Genomic DNA, 7,504 nt, shown 5'->3' on the forward strand with positions numbered 1-7,504 from the left:
CGGGGGTCTGCTGGAGCCAATCCCAGCCAACACAGGGCACAAGGCAGGAAACAATCCTGGGCAGGGTGCCAACCCACCGCAGGACACACACAAACACACCCACACACCAAGCACACACTAAGGCCAATTTAGAATCGCCAATCCACCTAACCTGCATGTCTTTGGACTGTGGGAGGAAACCGGTGCGCCCGGAGGAAACCCACGCAGACACGGGGAGAACATGCAAACTCCACGCAGGGAGGACCCGGGAAGCGAACCCGGGTCTCCTAACTGCGAGGCAGCAGCGCTACCACTGCGCCACTGTGTGTATTTACATGAAACATTATTCTGCACTGCATATCTGTAGCAAAAATACTGTGCAAGTGTTTAAAGATAAATGTATTGTATTCTCTAGACCAGGGTTATGCAATGTTGGTCCTGGAGGGCAGCAGTGGCTGCAGGTATTCGTTACAAGCCAATTGCTTAATAAGAAAACAATAATTGCCAAACTCAGACTTTATTTAATTTAATGGCTTGTTTGTTTGCAATGTAATGTTCTTATATTGTAGTTTTTTTTCCTTTCCAGTGAAATCCTCCAAATGATTTGAAGTCTAAAATTGATCATTTTAAGTCTGTCACATTTTTCTCTGATAGTGTTTTATTAAACCAAAAAGTGCATGATGAATCCATACAGGTGGTAATGGAAACAAGTTAGATAGAGAACTGCTGGATCCTTTGTCATTTGCATCTTATTGCTAATAAGGAGGCATTAAAAACCACAGACTGCAACTGTTTAAGACTGAAATAAGCAATTAAGGGTGGGAAACCATAACAAGCAAGACCAGTAAAATAAGCAGAAAAAGGTCACTTGAACAGTGCTTCATTAGCATTAATTACCTTCTCATTAAGAAACTGGGTTCGAACAAAAAACCTACAGCCACTGCAACCCTCTAGGACTGACATTGCCTACCCCTGCTCTAGACAAATTTTCATTATTATATATATATAAATATACTTTAACATTTGGGACTTGAGTACTTTTGAAAACAGATACTTTTTTTATTTTTACTCAAATATTTCTTAACTGAAATATTACTTCAGTGAAAGTAAAAATTTGACATAATATTTTGACTTTTACTCAAAAATAATTTCTAGATACTTTTTACAATTCTGCTCACACTAACTTGGAAAAAAAAAAAAAACTTTCACAAAACTGGTTACACCATCGTCAGCAGAAAACTTGTCTTATTATTATGTTAATAGACTGGCTCCTTGTCCAGGATTGTCTCCAGCTTTATGTTCTGTGCTTCAACCTCATCTGTTTTTGTATGCTTTATTATTTGCTGTTGTAAAATAAAACCCCATGATTTCAGCAATATTTCGGTGACTGTTTTAATTTTATAACCCATTAATACATTTTCTAGATCCATTTAAGAGCACCAAAAAGTTGTATGGGTCAGAATCCAATCCCTACAGCATCAAATAGAAAGTGAGTTCCATTCTGTTGCTTGGCACACCATCACAAGATAATGTTCTTATTTACCCACAAACAGTACAACTTTCATTGAAACATCATAGGTCACAAATGGCAATTCAACTTTTTAAGCAAACACTATGTGGAAGCCAGTAACCATTTCATTTAGTACATACGTGTACTGCATCTTTGTGCAAGTGGAAGGAAAACACACTTTAACATGTGGAGAAATTACAAACTCTACACAGATCACATTGTGCTTGGAGATTAACCAATGTGCTTTTCAATATCCTTAATGTTCACTGTTAAGTAATTTATAGCTTTCTAAGAAACAAATTCTTAAATCAATATAAAGCAAATTAATATTTTATTAAGTAGTTCATGTGTTAGTAAAAGATGGAAAAAAAACCCATAAAATTTATAATATCAAAAAAACTAATCACTTATATTGATGAGAATGGAATACCTTTTTTAGCTACATTACTGTATTGCTTAGCCTAACATATGCACTTACATAGTGTATGGATTTATCTTGTAATGTGTCCTTGAGTCTCTTAAAATTATTATCAAAATTTTCTTTGGAATTTAGCTGTGTGGATTTAAAAACGTGACATTCAGAACAGTTTAAAATCAATAAACAAATTAAATTCTATATGTGAACAAAGAATGTTGCTGATTCTTGATCATGATTTGAGCTCATTATTTTTCGTTAGACGCACAAATTCTTCTCACTTCAAGCTTTCACTCCTCCACCTTGTGGTTGTGCGAAGTACAGCAGTCCTCTGAAGCCCTCTGTTCACATGCAGTCTGTATGCTTCACACATTTTACTTGGCTGCATCTGTATAACTGCAGCTGAAAGGTTCCAGTCCCTGATTTACTCTGTCTGGGGATGATATTGCCAGTGGAGAGATTATGTCTAGAATAAAATGCCTTCCAAAATTAAAAGAATTGGTATTTTCTGTCTAAAACTACAGAAGATAAAAAGCCATGAATTTTACAAATATTTGCAGTAAATATTTTAGCCAGTTTTTTAACTATTGGTATTCTCTTGACAGCAACATTAGAGAATCTGTCCTCAATAATTAGAATGACAGTGGATTCTGCAGACTTCTATCAGAAAATCTTCCCTTTTTATCATTGATATCGAATACCACTTCACAAAAACATATATGAGAACCACAGAAACTGAACTGTTATAACTGCTTGGAATGTGAAAAAGGCATTTGGTACTAAAGTAGGCCCAATTCTAACTGTTATTAGCGATTGGATATGTTCTTTTTTTCTCATGGCATTAATCTGGTCTTTAAAACTGCTCTCTTTCTGTGCTTTCTCCATCCTTATAAAGTCAAAGAGCTGGTTGAACAGAAGAATAATCAGAAAAAAGGACAAAACAAAAACAAGCTAAAACTAAAAATATTTTGTGCATTTTCATTAATTTTTCTATAATGACACACATGCTTATTGAAGAAAATAGTACAACCAAAAATATATATACAAATAACAAATAAAGGAAATAATTACTGACCATTTATATACAGTGGTGTGAAAAACTATTTGCCCCCTTCCTGATTTCTTATTCTTTTGCATGTTTGTCATACAAAATGTTTCTGATCATCAAACACATTTAACCATTAGTCAAATATAACACAAGTACACACAAAATGCAGTTTGTAAATGGTGGTTTTTATTATTTAGGGAGAAAAAAAAATCCAAACCTACATGGCCTTGTGTGAAAAAGTAATTGCCCCCTGAACCTAATAACTGGTTGGGCCACCCTTAGCAGCAATAACTGCAATCAAGCGTTTGCGATAACTTGCAATGAGTCTTTTACAGCGCTCTGGATGAATTTTGGCCCACTCATCTTTGCAAAATTGTTGTAATTCAGCTTTATTTGAGGGTTTTCTAGCATGAACCGCCTTTTTAAGGTCATGCCATAGCATCTCAATTGGATTCAGGTCAGGACTTTGACTAGGCCACTCCAAAGTCTTCATTTTGTTTTTCTTCAGCCATTCAGAGGTGGATTTGCTGATGTGTTTTGGGTCATTGTCCTGTTGCAGCACCCAAGATCGCTTCAGCTTGAGTTGACGAACAGATGGCCGGACATTCTCCTTCAGGATTTTTTGGTAGACAGTAGAATTCATGGTTCCATCTATCACAGCAAGCCTTCCAGGTCCTGAAGCAGCAAAACAACCCCAGACCATCACACTACCACCACCATATTTTACTGTTGGTATGATGTTCTTTTTCTGAAATGCTGTGTTCCTTTTACGCCAGATGTAACGGGACATTTGCCTTCCAAAAAGTTCAACTTTTGACTCATCAGTCCACAAGGTATTTTCCCAAAAGTCTTGGCAATCATTGAGATGTTTCTTAGCAAAATTGAGATGAGCCCTAATGTTCTTTTTGCTTAACAGTGGTTTGCGTCTTGGAAATCTGCCATGCAGGCCGTTTTTGCCCAGTCTCTTTCTTATGGTGGAGTCGTGAACACTGACCTTAATTGAGGCAAGTGAGGCCTGCAGTTCTTTAGACGTTGTCCTGGGGTCTTTTGTGACCTCTCGGATGAGTCGTCTCTGCGCTCTTGGGGTAATTTTGGTCGGCCGGCCAATCCCGGGAAGGTTCACCACTGTTCCATGTTTTTGCCATTTGTGGATAATGGCTCTCACTGTGGTTCGCTGGAGTCCCAAAGCTTTAGAAATGGCTTTATAACCTTTACCAGACTGATAGATCTCAATTACTTCTGTTCTCATTTGTTCCTGAATTTCTTTGGATCTTGGTATGATGTCTAGCTTTTGAGGTGCTTTTGGTCTACTTCTTTGTGTCAGGCAGCTCCTATTTAAGTGATTTCTTGATTGAAACAGGTGTGGCAGTAATCAGGCCTGGGGGTGGCTACGGAAATTGAACTCAGGTGTGATACAACACAGTTAGGTTATTTTTTAACAAGGGGGCAATTACTTTTTCACACAGGGCCATGTAGGTTTGGATTTTTTTTCTCCCTAAATAATAAACACCATCATTTAAAAACTGCATTTTGTGTTTACTTGTGTTATATTTGACTAATGGTTAAATGTGTTTGATGATCAGAAACATTTTGTGTGACAAACATGCAAAAGAATAAGAAATCAGGAAGGGGGCAAATAGTTTTTCACACCACTGTAGCTCAAAGAAATAATACAAAACACTAGAATTCCTGAAGCCCTCAAAAAAGTTGTAAGGCCGAGCCACCTTAAATTCCTTCACACCTCTTCATCAGTATCTTTGTTTTGCAAATGTGTCAATCAGCACAAGCAGCCTGTTATCCAATCCCCCATCGACACAGCTGAAGTTCTCCCAGCTCATGTTTGCTTATCTTGGTGTGAGGTGTTTGGAATTGTATAAAATAAATAATATATTGTTATTGGAAATACATACATTTCATGTGTGTTCATGTCTACAATGATCTTTGTAAATGTAGGATGACAGGAAATGCGAGGCAAGAAATGTTGAACACATAACTAAAACAAACTTTGTTCATGTTATAATAGAAAAGACAAGATGTTGATGTGAACTGTATAATGTATAGGACTGAAGTCCAAATATCAAATAACCACTTTCACAAATGGCATAGCAAAACAAGTGTGCTTTTATTCAAGAAATATAATCAAAGGAAAGGAAGTCATTCAATTTACATATTGCTGTCAATGAGTAAAACCCAAGCCCAAATATCGACAGAGAACATGCGTGTCTGCTTGACTGGTGTAAAGGTAAGAACTGCTGCCTCATAATCAAAAGGCTGTGGGTTAGAGTCTGGGTTTTTCCTATTTTGAGTGTTGAGTTGCTATTACTATTATATAATAAACACATACATTTGATTTGAGTCTGTAACACCTGGTGTACATTTTTTCTACCTGTAAAAGATATCGCAGAAGGTATATACGCAGACACACAAACACTGGTGAATCATATCTTCTTGGTATCTTATCACTTGAAATTTTTGTTATTCAGCTTTATTCGTGAATAAAAGCACACTTGTTTCATTATAACTTTATAAAAGTGTTTTTATATTCCAGTAACCACTTGAATGATATGAAATCTGTCTCTGCCTCTCTCATGCATGCACACACATATCCATGCATGAAAACGCCATTATTTGAAAACACTTTGTCATTTGAACATGTTTTTTTTCCCCAATTTTGCCCAGTCTCCGCTTTTTGGTGCATAGTACTGACAATACAGACAGACTTCTTCTTTTTGGGTGCATACACCATCAGCACGGCACTGCCAGATGATCTAAACACTAGTGTGGAGAATTGCTTGCGTACCCACTTTATTTATGGTGCCAAGCAGAGTTTGTGATGCAGTACAGCAATCTATTAGCCAGAGAAAAAGATGTGAAGAAGTTGTCTGTTACGGTTCTGCCTTTGTCCAAAAATGGCTTTATGACCACAGTCTCGGAAAGTCTTTCTTCCATGGAAAGACTGAGATTTTTTCCTAAATAAGGAGTGGTATTGTACATGTACTTTGTTTCCAAATCTGCCACAATCCAAGACTTTAAAACAAATTTGTCAGGCTTGGTTGAGATGTATTGCAAGAAAAGACAACGGACCTTGGTTGGAACTAGTTGCTCATGAACAGTAAGATGTTGCCATAGGTTGTAACTCAAAACACAGTTCTCAACAAAACATTGCCAGATGTCCAAGATCGCAGCAAACCTGTTGTTTTTCACAAGTTCTAAATGGGTGTCTTTGTTGTCAAAGTGCAAATGCCGCATGCTAGTCTGATAGCAGTCACAGGGCATTGTATCTTTGATTGCCAGTACAACAAATTATTTTGAGCAGGCATCAACCACAGCACCAACTGTGGTCATCGCTGCTCTTGTGAAAAGAATAGAGATAAACTCCATCAGCTCAGAGAGGGAAAGGTAAGTTTGTTGTACCACGTGAATGTGAGAAGAGAGAATAAAACTGAATTAAAAAAAAAAAAGTTAACTTTTACAGTTAGCAAAACTTTACACCAGGTGTTACAGACTCAAATCAAATGTATGTTTTTATTTTATTTTATATTAGTAATATAAAACTCAAAACGAGGGGAAACCCAGGCTCGAACCCACAACCTTTTAATTACGAGGCAGCAGTATTTACCTCTATACCAGCAAAGCAGACATGTCAGTTCTTTGTCGATTGATATTTGGACTTGGGTTTTTACTCATTGACAGCAATGTTTAAATTGAATGATTTCTTTTTCTTTTGCAATTTTAAATGTGGCGCGTTGGTTCCATGCACACCGGTTTGTGTGGGTATGTGGAAAGTCAAGTGTTGAGAGAGGGAGGGGTAAAGCATTAAAATTTATACATTCTCTGTTCAAATCTTACAGCCAATAGGGCATTGTGGTACAGAATGGCTTCTGATTCATAACCAAACAGCCAATTTTAGACCAATTGAATTCTGGTGTGAAACATCCCCCAGTTACTGGCTTATTTTCACACCTGCCCCAAAAAACATTTGTTGGGTGAAGCTTGCCAGGCAGGTAGTTTGGCTTTCCTGTGGGGGTTGATTGAGAGAGGATGTCCTGCAGAGAATCCTTTGTCAAACTGGTTTTAGTCACTTCTCCCAACCCTGTCATAAAATTCCTCAGTCAGTCCTAAAGACTGGGATGGTCTTTAAACATTAAAGCTTCTCACAAATTAAACACTAATATTACATTGCTTTGTCTAAGTTACAAATAAAGACATACAAAATATTTACCAACTTTATATACAAAATTTCACACCACAACACTGAGAAACACTGTTGCATTACAGTCATTGTTTTTCCGGTGTTAAAATTGTGTAGACCATTTGTTCATTACATATTCTCTTTATTTCAAAGGCAATGTGAAGAACTTGGATGCATTCCTAATGAATTTTTTCTGCTCTAGCTTGCTTCTTCTGTTTCCTTAGCTTTTTTGTAGTCTTCATATGTCTTTAGATCTGGTTGTTCAAAATGAGACAAGTTCACACCTTCCACTAAACTAGCCCATTTAAGTCTATTGTTTGAATCTTTTCTTTGTTCACCTAAACTATATTAATCATGTGT

Source organism: Erpetoichthys calabaricus, chromosome 3 (assembly GCF_900747795.2).
Source record: "Erpetoichthys calabaricus chromosome 3, fErpCal1.3, whole genome shotgun sequence".
NCBI lineage: Eukaryota > Metazoa > Chordata > Cladistia > Polypteriformes > Polypteridae > Erpetoichthys > Erpetoichthys calabaricus.